General features: G+C 43.2%; 1 pseudogene; it reads left to right on the forward strand.

The window, feature by feature from the left end:
- Window positions 1–10,277: 10,277 nt before the first annotated feature.
- Window positions 10,278–10,564, forward strand: LOC118239440 (annotated as a pseudogene).
- The last annotated feature ends 2,249 nt before the right edge of the window (window positions 10,565–12,813 follow it).

The following is a 12,813-nucleotide window of genomic DNA, read 5'->3' on the forward strand; positions in this document are numbered from 1 at the left end:
GGTGGCTAGATGGCAAACATGTGGTATTTGGAAGGTGAAAGAAGAAATAAACATCATGGAAGCCATGGCGCATTTTGGGTCCAGGGATGGCAAGATCAGCAAGATCGCCATTTCCAACTGTGTTTAGCTCTTAATTGTTTTGACTTTCGGGCATCTTACTCACCACACCATTCCTTCTGTAGCTCAGGAGACAGCCCCCACCCCATCTGCTTGCAATAAATAACAAATACCCTATAGCCTCTGCTCTCACTGAAGTCCTTTGGGTCCCATAGTTTTCTTATTCCCCTCCAAGTCTATCTGGATTGCAAAGTTAAGTTTATGATTATGAATCAAAACTAAAGAAGGAAAAGTAATTTTGACATAGAAACCACGAGAATGTTTATAATGAATCCACAGCATTGCTCTAGGGCCTGGCACCTGACCAGTGCTCCACAGGCGTTGGAGAAGCACAAGTGATGGATGATTCGTTCAAACTGAAACTGATGATGTTCTGGCAGAGAGCAAGAATTGTGAGAACAGGAAAACGGAGTGTCCCATTATATTAGTGGTCACAGGGACCATATGGAGTAGGGGTGAGACACAACATTATGGAATGCATGCAGACAAGACATAGTGCATTTAGAAGACAACCTGAAAGGCATAGCTTCTAAAGGCAAGAACACATGGGGTTGGGTCTTGCCTGGCTACCCAGTGGCTACCTGGTTTCAGACAAGCCAAGTGTCTAGATTTAAGTTTCTTTTTTTTTGGGGGGGGGAGGTTTCGAGACAGGGTTTCTCTGTGTAGCTTTGGAGTCTATCCTGGCACTCGCTCTGGAGACCAGGCTAGCCTCGAACTCATAGAGATCTGCCTGCCTCTGCCTCCTAAGTGCTGGGATTAAAGGTGTGCACCACCAATGCCCAGTGATTTAAGTTTCTTCATAGCGGAACAAGACATAGCAATAGTGCCTTCGCTATGTTATGAGGGTTGAATGCAAAGCAGTCAAGACAGTGTTATGGCACACCATGGATCCAATATATGCTGGCTATAGCTATTATTGATATTTTGGAAGGATGTACTGTTATGGATTTAATTTTATAAAATCATAATATTATGGAAGATAATAACAATGAGGCTTTGTGTGAGCAGGAAGGCTTACCTCTCACTTTATGAGTAACATTCAAAACATCCTCAGTGCCAGGCATGGAAGTTCATGCTGTAATCGATTCTCAGGAGGTAGACGCAGGATCATTGGCACAGGTTTGAGACTAGTCTGTGAACTACATTGTGAGTTCTGAGCCAGCTATGGCTGCATAGTGAGACCCTATCTCAAAAAATGAAAACAACAACAATAACAATCTAGAGATATAGCTCGTTTTGTAGTGTGCTTGCTTGGCACAAAGGAGCCCTTGGGTTGGATCCCCAGCACCATATGAATTAGGTGTGGTGGTGATACCTGCAATCAGGGTATAGTGGTCAGAGCATGAGATGGTGAAGACCATCTTTGGCTGTGTAGCAAGTTGGGGCCCACCTCGGACACATGAGAGCTTGTTTCAAAAAAAAGAAATGACTGGGGATTTGAGTTCCCATGTGCCTCCCTGCTAACCTTCCATGGTCAGGATCCAAATTTTGAAAAAGCTGAACTGGAGGTGTCACTCAGTGGCAGCATGCTTCCTTTGCATGTGCCAGGCATTGTGTTCAATCCCCAGGAACATATGTACACACGCACAAATGCATAAAAAGGAGGGGCTGGGCAGATGGTAGAAGGAGAGACGGGGATAAGAAGCATTTCATCAAAGCCCTTATGGACATTTGCTGTTAGTACAGTCCATTCTCCAACGAAAGTCCTCCGCAAAACACCAACATTGCTATTCAGAGCATTTGGGATCACAGTGGATTTTGGCATGTGACCATGAAGGCCATTGACCTCTGGGTCAGGCACCAGGCTCCAGCAGCCCGATTATATTGTGTTGTATCCAGATGAACAAACAAGGGCCCAGGGAAGCCAAAGGATTTGCCCATAGACCGAGTTCATGAGCACTAACACTGGGGCTCAGGTCTCTCGACTCCCTGATTTCACAGGCACAAGGTATCCTTGGTGTCTTCCACACTGGTCTCCTCATGGACAGTAAAAGAGGTACTTACAATTTTAGCAATTAAAAAAAAAAAAAAAGATTCGGGCTGGAGCTCAGCCGTTAAAGGCTAGGCTCACAACCAAAAAAAAATTATTCATTTATATTTTGCAGTACTTGGAAAGGAAGCCAGGGTTCTGCACATGTGAGGCAAGCAGTCTGCCAATGAACTGTATCACTGGCCCTTCATAAAATCTGCTTTAATGCAGGGTCTTGCTAAAGTTGATCAGACTGGTCTCAAACTTCAGTCCTCCTGCCTCAGCATCCTGAGAAGCTAGAGTGTACACACCAAACCAGATTCTTTATTGTTTTTTCCTTGATTTTTCATTTTTGTGTAGGTGTATATGTCTGTGTGGATGTGTGGATGCCCACAGAGGCCAGAAGAGGGTTGGATCCTGTCGAGGTGGGATCATGAACAGTTGTGAGCTGTTGTTAGACATGGGCACTCTGGAAGAGGAGCAGGCACTCCTAACTGCTGAGCTATCACTCCAACCACACACCATCTCTCTTAATGTGAAATTTTAAGAATTTCTCAATGGGCGGTAGTGGCATATGCCTTTTATCCCACTACTTGGGAGGCAGAGGCAGGCAGATCTCTGTGAGTTTGAGGCCAGCCTGGTCTACAGAGCAAGTTCCAGGACAGGCTCCAAAGCTACACAGAGAAACCCTGTCTCAAATGTAAATGGAGTTCTTAATTGGTCTAGATAATACAAACCCAAAGTCAGATATAGAGGAAAATGCTGAGAGATCAGTGAGAAGGAGCAAACCACCACCACATCTTACCTCCTTGGCGTCTCAGCGGACAAGACAGGAAGTTCCTGTTTCTCCCTGCTTATATCCTGTTTCACACAGCTACCTCACTTCCTGTCTGTCTGTACAGACCTCCAGACCTCTGTCGTTAGCTAGAGACATGCTCCATTCTCTGACCTTCAGACAGGCTTTATTTGTACAAGCAAGATATCACCACACTCAAAAAAACAAAAACAAAATGAAACAAAATATTCTTCAGAAATGTGATTTTTTTTTTGAGATAAGGTCTCACTACATAGCCTTGGCTATCCTGGAACTCGCTCTGTAGACCAGACTGGCTTTGAACTCACAGAGAGTTCAAAGTGTCAGTCTCCCGAGTGCTGGGATTAAAGGCTTGCACCTCTATGACCAGTGATTTTGTTTTTGAGATATAATCTCCATATGTTGCCCAATCTTGACTTTACTCTTGGGCTCAAGTAATGCTATTGCCCAAGGAGTGGTGGAGATCATAGCTATGACTGTAGTGTCCAGCTAAGAAAATGACTTCTGCAATGCTGGGAGTTGAACCCAGGACCTTGCACATAGTAAGTAAGTACTCTACCACAGACCTATACCTCAAGCCCACAAGAACTCAGTAGCTTTCTCTTTCTCTCTTTCCTTCTTTCCTTCTCTCTCTCTCTCTCTCTCTCTCTCTCTCTCTCTCTTTCTTTCTTAGAAAGGGACTCACTATGTGGCTGACTTTGAATTTATAGTCTTCCTGCTTCATGGCTGGAATTGCAGGTTACCACACCCTGTTGTAAGAGTGTGTGTGTGTGGGGTGGGTGGGTACATGTAGGTACACATGCACATATACACATGTGTGTGGAGTCCAGAGGTTATTGTGCTTTCTTCAATCACTTGACACTCTAACTTTCTAAAAATTAATTTGAGACAAAGCCTTATTATGTAGCTCTGGCTGTCCTGGAACTCACTTTGGAGACCAGGGTGGCCTCAAACTCATAGTGATCCACTTACCTCTGCCTCCCGAGTGGTGGGATTAAAGTTGTGTACCATCACAGCTGGCAACACTTTATCTTTTTAGACAAGGTCTCTCCTTGAACCTGGAACTCATCAGCTTGGCCAGGCTGGCTGGACAATGTGCTCCATCCAGGGATCCTCCTACCTCTGCCTCCCCAGTGTGAGGATTACCAGCCATGCCTAGCTTTTACATGGGCTCTGGAGATCCAAGATCTTATGTAGCAGGCACCTCATCAACAGATCCATTATTATTATTGTTGTTGTTATTATTGCAGCCCAATAATGTAATTTTAATGGTGGCATACTTACTATGTGGGGGTACAAGCTTTATTAAATATTTACCATTTTTGGTTTTTTTCTCATTTTTATTATATCTGACATTTAGAGAGTCACTTTACTACACTGTCTTACTCTCAAACAGATGACTCTTTCTGTGAGTTTTCTCATCTATAAATAAGAAGTGGCAATACTATTCCTAAGGCTATTGAGAGCACCCAGTCAATTTGATGTCTATGAAAGACCAAAATGGTGCCTGGCATGTAAAAGCAGTCAATCCCGTTTGCTATGCTCATTATTTCTGACTTCAGAAATATTTGTGGTCAGTATCTAAAATATAATTAAATTGACTACTTGCTTAGCACATCAAATGATGCCCTCTAAAATACTGTAATATTTTGTGTGCTTTCTTTTTTTTTCAGAAATTGCATTTTCAAATTTCCTGTCATTTGCTGGTTGTTCATAATGATTGAACTTATGTTTGACTAGGTTTTATTTCTGTGCCTCAGGATGTCCTTGGAGGGCAGGTGGGGGTTCCTGCACATCAGAAGTTACTTCCTAATATTAGGGTTTAAAGGAGACAAAGGCCTGCTCCTTTGATTGGCTGGTCATTCATTTAACAAGGTTACCACCTAGTTAACTCACCTTCTTGGGAGCCTGTGGTTGGGCCAGCAGCTGCAGGTCAGAAGTTCAGAACAAAGAGTGAAATCCCAGGATTAACTGTCATACTCTCGAATCAAATATTTTTCTGGTGAGTCAACTTCCCATGGTAATTTGGAGGCTTTGCCACCACTGCTGTCTGCTTGCCACATTCTCAGTTGGCACCAACAAGGCAGCACGCAGTCGAAAAGCAATTTAGCCGGTGGAAGCTGCTTTTCAGGAGGGTCTCAGGGGAGTACCAGCCACCCGTGGGGAGTGTGGTTTTCTTGTCTGGCAGTGCAGTGGGAAAGAATGTGGAATTAAGAACTGTCTGAGCTCTGGCTGTGCCTATGACCAGCCGTGCACCCAAAGCAAATGACTCAAGTTTCTCTTTTATAAAGTTAAGAGCTTCTTTTGTTTTGATCATCAGATTCCTATTATAATTTTTCAAAAAGAGGTGGTAGCCTAAGCATGGTGGCTCCTGCCTGTAATCCCGTCATTTCAGAGAGAGTAGGAGGGTCGGCTAGCCTTTGATACACAGGGGATCTGTTTACACAGTGGATCTTGCTTGGGACCCTGTCTCAAAAACGAAACAAGAAATGAAATGGTAAACATAACTTAGCCCTGCTGACATGTACAAGAGCATGAATAAAGGCTCCAGTTCTCAGCCACCTCCCTTATCTTCTACCTGGCCCATTCCCTACAGCAAGAACTTGCTTGTGCAATGTCCATTCCTTAGCCTGCAGGGCCAACACCATTCACATTTCCCCATCACAAGCAACTCTGTCATCTCTGAGTCCCAGGCATGGCTCACTTGCATTCTATGAACAAGAGACCCATGTAAGCCCTAGAAGTAGATTGGGCCACGAGACAGTATTCTGGGGTCCTGGAGATGCAATTCAACTTCAACAAGAAGTTGTCAGGAGACAACTGGGGATCTTTGGAGTATGCAGCCTAAGTTGCCTGGGTTTGAGGAGTAAATGAGTCAAAGCACATCTAGTATAGCTAGTACCTGGCCTGTTGCTAGTACTCAGTAAATGATGGAGGGTGGTGCGACCTACTGCTGGAAGGATCTCAAAGATGATGGATACCATTCAAATTCTTTTTTATGTGGTAAGGAAACCCAAACACTGAAAAATGTAAATTAGCCACGGTTAAATCTGTGTAGGTGATAAGCCAGCATCTACACACACAGCTTCACTGGCCACCTGCCTTCCCTCTGCTCCATAATGCAGTTGCTAGGGCAACAGAAGCAGGGACACTTTGAGGTCAACCAGAACTACAATGTTCTTGGCTCAGAGAGGTGACCTGAGCTATTACCATCTTTTGCTCTAGTTTAGGGAGTGTGCCCTTAGAGAAAAGGGAGCCTTCAGTGAGAGTTAAAAAACCTCCAGTAAACATCTCGTCAGGCTGAATCTGGAATGCCTCAAATATTTACCGAGCAATGAGAGGTACAGGCTCTGGGCTGATAGAGGACGAGGTGACATTTTGTGCGTGGTGGCAGTCTGTTGCCCAAGAATACCACAGTAGAAAAATAGATTCAGATTCATGGATCAGGTTTGCAGGCTGAAACTTTTTCCCTTGTGAGTTAGACATAAAATAAAAGTGGTGTTTAAATGGCCTTTCTTGTTCTCATTTTAAAAGCTAGTTTTATTTGTATATTGTCTTCAATCAATATGTTCTTTGATTTGGGGGGATCTGAAAATTTCTTCTGTGACATATGTGGGTGGAAGTGTGTGGGTGTCTGGTATCTGCATTTATGGGCATTCATATGTACATGAGCACGTGTGTTTGTGCAGGTACATGAGTATGCCTGTCCATGTGGCAGCCAGATGTTGGCATCAGACGTCTTCTTTAATCATTCTCTAACTATTGGGATGGAGTCTCTCACTGAACCCAGTGTTCACTAGTCTAGCTAACCAGCTAGCTCTGGGGATCCGTGTCTTCATCTCTTTACTGCTGGCATTGCAGGCAGGCCACCATGCCTGTTTTAGAGCATCCTGGGCTTCTGAACCCCAGTCCTCAAGCTGGTGTTACAAGTGATTCCACTGAGCTATCTCCCCAGGCCTGTGGTTTGGCCGTTTCTCAGCAGCAGTTCCACCCATAGCTATATATCCCCAGAGAACTGCAATTGTAGTTCATGAAAAAGCGTGTATATGAATATTCACAGCATCATTACATATAATATCCCCAAACCCAGAATTAACCCACATGTCCATCAACTATTAAATGGATAAACAAAATATCCCAGGTAGAACCATATCATAGGATATTATTTAATTGATAAAAGGAATGAAATAGGGGATGAGGAGATGACTCAATCAAATCCACTTGCCATACAAGCATGAGGACCTATGTGATAAACCAGGCATGGCAGCATGTTCATGTAATACCATTCAGGGTTGGGGACAGCAGAGAAAGGCTGGTCCACAGAGCTCACTGACCAGTCAGTCTTGTTGAATTATTGAGCTCCAAGGTCAGTGAGAAATCCTGTCTCAAAAATAAAGTGGAGGGTGGCCAAGAAAGACATCATACTTCAATATCTATACACACATGCTCACATGAATGTGTACACATCCTGTATAACACAACACATGCACACACACACACACACACACACACACACACACACACACACACACACACACTCTTATATGGGTGAAACTTGAAACTACTACGCCAAGTGAAAGAAGCTAGTTACAAAAGACAAATAGCAGATGATTCCCTTCATATAAAAAATGACCGATCCATAAAATGATAAATCCCTAGACAGAAACTGGGCTAGTGGCATCTAGGGACAGTGAAAGGAAGATGAGGAGAGGAACTCCTAACAAACATGAGGTGTCTTTTGGGGATGATGAAAAATGGTCTGGAATTCATAGAGATGGTTATATAACTGTGAATGTACCAAAACCCACTGAATTGCATCTGGGTGGATTTCATAGTGTGTGAATTATATGTCGGTGAAAACCACTGTGGCTAGCATGAAATAACTTGCTCCTGCATCTTGATAAAGTGACCTCATTTTATCACACCAGGATTCTGTCCCCAATCCAGTGTGACTGAGGTGAACTATGGTTTTCTTTCTTTTTTCGAGACAGGGTCTCACGAATGTAGCTTTGGCTGACCTGGAACTCATTGTATAGACTATAGTGAGTTACAGCTGGCCTGGAACTCTCTGAGCTGTCCTGCCTCTGCCTCCCAAGTGCTGTGATTAAATGCATGTGCCACACCTGGCTTTATAGTTTTCTAACTGGTCTTCTGTACCTCACTTTTTCCCCTTCTCTCTGAGCCGTCATTTCATAAATCTGAAGTCCTTAGCTGCTAGAGGACAGCTAAAGTGACATTTGAACTCAAGGTCCTGACGTGCTTGCTCTCTAGGAGGATGAACCCAATCACACTGTAGAGGAATTCAAGCACACGGATGGGCAGGCTGTGTGTAGGCCCTGAGCTGAGAGATCTCAGAACAGACTTGAGTCATAGCGCTCCAAGCCTTGCGTCTTCCAGATGAGCCAGTTGAGTCACTTTAGTCTTCCCCCACAGAAGCTTGGACACCATAAAGCAGAGAGAAGCCTTGCTTTCTATACGCTATGAAGTGCCGGTCGACAGAGTCTGTGGGCTTCATTAAATGATGGTTGTTTTCCACTACTAATTTGTGAGGTAAATTGATGCAAAGCAATAGGTAATTAGGGCTGGGAGTATAACTCAGAACATTTGCCTAATGTGTGCAAGGCCATGGTTTCAAGCCTGGTGCTGCAAATAAAATTAAAAAGCTAATTGGAAAAATAGCTATCAAAAGTAGCCAGTTTCTCCCAAGTTTGGTTACTTTGGATTGCTGTTGAAAAAAAAAAAAAAAGGAAGCAATTTCTTGCCCTCAAGGCCAAACGAAGATGTATTCCTACACCAGGATAGGAACAGGATTTTTCCTTTCCTTTCCTCACGTGGGCCTCCTGTCACAGTGAAACAGAAACCAGTGGATACTTGGAAATCTCTTAACCATACACAGATGAATAAGCAAACGGTTGGACCTGAGTCCTAATCTTTTTTCCTTTCCTGTAGAGCGAAGATTTTTTTTCCACTCTAATAAACTCGAGTCTTTGAAACAGAAGTCACGTGTCTCTTACATGATGATTAGCAGCAAGAATGTGGAAAAGAAGATAGCCGGGAAGTGTGAAGCCTTAATTAATACTCAAGCCATTTGCCTGAAAGCAAGAACAATGTTTCTGGCAGAGAAGTATGAAATAGCTTTTCTGTCTCACTTGGAATCCTTAACAACCCCCATCCCACCCCCATCCCCACCTTAGTCTTTTAAAATATTGATTTCATGTTTACTGACTTTATAAAGAGAACTTAAAAAAAAAAGTTAAAAGAAAGTTTTCACCCTGGCTTTCATGATTGAAACACAGTCATCTTCTATGATATCCAGGAGGGCCTCTCTCCCCATTTCTGGAGCCCCATGTGGCTGCCAATCCTCAGAACCTAGAAGCTCAAACTACAGCTAGAATAAAACTGAAGAAAAGCCAAGCAACAGCAGGAGGGATAGAAGAGTCTGGAACAGCCAGCTCTTGTCTCTTCTCAAAAAGAGGAGGGAAGAAGCTTCAAAGAGAAGGGAAGAAAAACAAGACATCAATGGAAATACCATATACAGAGTTGGCAGGGAGACAGCGAGGAATAGAAAGAGGCCCAAACCCTTCCTTACCCAGTTCCAGCCTAGTAGGCAAATTAAAAGAGGTTCAATTCTCAAACTGATTTTCCCAGAATTCTCTGGACTTAAAACCATATACAGCATGTGAAAGGGATGGTTCCATAATCTACTGACAACCCAAGCAAACAAACTGAGCCTATAGAAGCCAGACGGAGAGCGAGCCTGAAATGCTCTCCTCAAGATCTTACTGAAACCCAAGAACCTATGAGTGACATGATGAAAGTGCTGAATCCCAGGTCTGTCACCAGAGTGGGGAAGGAAAGAGAGTAGTTAGATGGAACAGGATTAGCTACACCCCCTGGCAGGCAATGGGGTAGGCAGTGAGTAAGTGCATGGGGAATTGCTACAAAAAAATATGTCAGCATTTCTTTTACTTTCACACTATGTGCGAACATTTCCACAATTAAAAGTTCTAAAAGCAGAGGGATATGGCTTAAAACCATATACAGTTACGAGTACTTGCTGCTCTTGCCGAGGATAAAGCTTCAATAACCAGCACCTACATGGCGACTCACACTGCCTGTACCTCCGGCTCCAGGAGATCCCATGCCCTTTTTTGAGTACACCAGGCATGGCTGTGTGCACTTATACTTATGTAATGAAACATTCATACACATAAAAATTTTAAAGTAAACAAATCTTTAAATAATTTTACATCCTAAGAATAGGGCTGACGAGATAGGTAAAGTGCTCATGCAAACAACAATAACAACAAAAAAATAAGTCTCCTCCTCTTCTGCCCCAGCCCAGAAGGGTGATATGGCTGGACCAGCACTGGCCTCACTATGTCTTCCATTTTCAATTTTCAGAGTCTGTTGACTGTAATCTTGCTGCTTATATGTATGCATGCTTATATCTGATCCTTGGCACCCAGCCTCCTGGACAGAAATAAAACTGGACTATTGGAAATATTTTGGAAGTATGCCCATATTGGTGAACGTAAGAGTCCTTATGTTGCCGTGTGCTATATAGTGATGGCCTTCAGCATCCTCTTCATACAGTAGCTTTGGAAACTACCAGCTGTGATTGCCATCAGACTCTGTAAACAAGGACATGACTCCAAAAAATAATGGGAAGGATGGTTAACCCTTTGATCTCTGAACATGGAATGAGATGAATTTCAAGACGCTGTTCTCTATTTTTATGCTATTGGACCAATGAGCTGTACAAATAATTAAGATGTAACAGTTTAATACACAGGAATGTAATTGTAGCAGTCGACCTCAGTTCTGTCACTCCAGTATTACACTCTACAAATGTCATTCTGTTGTATTGGGACTGCTTTTCCTAAGGTTCCCGAGGGCACGGAACAGTTGGCAAATTCCACAGGCTCCTTTCACTAGGGTTTGAAAATATTGTCTTCCCAGGATGAGACATTCTAGTGACTGACCTATTTTCATTGAGAAAAATTGTTATGTTTTTTGTTGTTACTGTTCTTACAGATTGCATTCATATTTAAAACATTTTGATTGCAAAAAAAATAAGTCTTAAAAAAGAAAGAACTTGGATACTGAGGTAGGAGTTTGGTGGTGGAGGTGAAAGTTTGTGTATTATGTGTTTTCCCATTTCCCATGGCTGTGATAAGACACCATGACCAAGGCAAGAAGAAACGGTTTATTTTGAGTATATGGTTCCAAGAGAGCAAAGAGTCTGTCACCGTCACAGCAGGAAAGTATGGTGGCAGGCAGAACATGGCAGCTGGAGTAACAGGTGAGACTCACATCTCCAACCACAAGCAGGATCTAACTGAAAATAGCCTGGTCATTTGTAACCTCAAAGCCCATCCTCCATGACATGCTTCTTCCATAAAGGCCATACCTCCTAATCATCAAACAGCCACCAACTGTGGACCAAATATTCAAATGCTTGAGACTTATAGGGGACATCTCTTTCAAACCAAAACAGGTAATAATGGCAATGACGATGATAGACTTCTGGGTCTGAGTACTTGGCCTATGTGGGTAGAATGTGAATCTCTACTTTCTTGGTTGCTGGTGATCTTATTATTGCATAGAAGTTTCCAGATGCCATCATATACGATGGAATCATTGCTGTTAACGGAGTATGTCCTTGCATGGTAAATAATGACAAACGAAGCTTACACAGAGAATCTCACTGAGGTGTTTGACAATCGTAAAGGTGTAATACATGAGACCAAAAAGCTCCAGGGTCTCTGGTCTGGATGAACTATCACCAAAGCAGGTCTGGGTCAAGTCTGGATATATATGAGCTTAAATGTTTAATCAATGTCAATATTTTGTCCAGAACTATGGTGTAAGTATTGCTAAGTGTGGAATAAGGAGACCAAATTAGAATGTTTGTTATATAGCCCCTGAAGCAAAGCGAAACACTATGGAGTTATTCATCTGCTCTTTCCACCAGTGTTCTTGAGCACGTGGCCCAGCCATGCTCCAAAGGCAGAGAAACTCCATGGTAACCTTGCTTGCAGATGGCTGTGTCACACAGTTCTTTGGAGATGCAACCCAAACTAGGCTCTAGGAGATAAGAAAGACTGTTGAGGTGAAATTTAAGCTTGTCAGAGAAGGAGAAATATTTCAGGCATGGCCTTTCAAATCTCAATTAAAACGTCTTTTTAAAAAATTTTATTTATAAAAAATTATTTATTTCACCTTTAATCCCAGCACTGGGGGTGGGGTGGGCAGAGGCAGGCAGATATCTGTGAGTTCAAGGTCAGTACAAAGCAAGTTCTAGGACAGGCTCCAAAGGTATACAGAGAACCCTGTCATGTGTGTGTGTGTGTGTGTGTGTGTGTGTGTGTGTGTGTGTTTTGCCATGAGTGTCGGGCTCCGAAACTGGAGTGATAGACAATTTTGAGCTGTCATGTGGGTACTGGGAATTGAACCGAGGTCCTCTGTAAGAGCAGCCAGTGCTCTTAACCACTGAGCCATTTCTAGCCCCCTAAAATGTCTTTTTCAAGGCTTCACCTAGTAGCCTTTTCAAGAAAGGTGAGAACAGTACCCTTCATGGCATCCAGCTTATTTCCTTACTAGTACTATGTGAAAGTAAGTCTGGGATAGGGAATGTAGCCACATAGCCCGGGATTCAAACCTTGGCACTGAAGGGGGAGGTGGCGGGGGGGGGGGGGCGGGGGAGGGGGGGACAGGACAAAAAGGTGTCTGTCTGGCAGATGCTAGAGAAAGTTGGGTCAAATCCAAGCTCTGTTACATTTAGTAAGTTACTTAGCCTCTCTGTGTTTTAATTCCTTAATAAAATGTGTCAATCAAATCAGGAATTTATGCTGGGTTGCATTTAAGTTGTGGCCATGGAGGGTGGGGAGATAGCTCATTGGCAGAGCAC

The sequence above is a fragment of the Cricetulus griseus genome (assembly GCF_003668045.3).
Source record: "Cricetulus griseus strain 17A/GY chromosome 1 unlocalized genomic scaffold, alternate assembly CriGri-PICRH-1.0 chr1_0, whole genome shotgun sequence".
Classification (NCBI taxonomy): domain Eukaryota; kingdom Metazoa; phylum Chordata; class Mammalia; order Rodentia; family Cricetidae; genus Cricetulus; species Cricetulus griseus.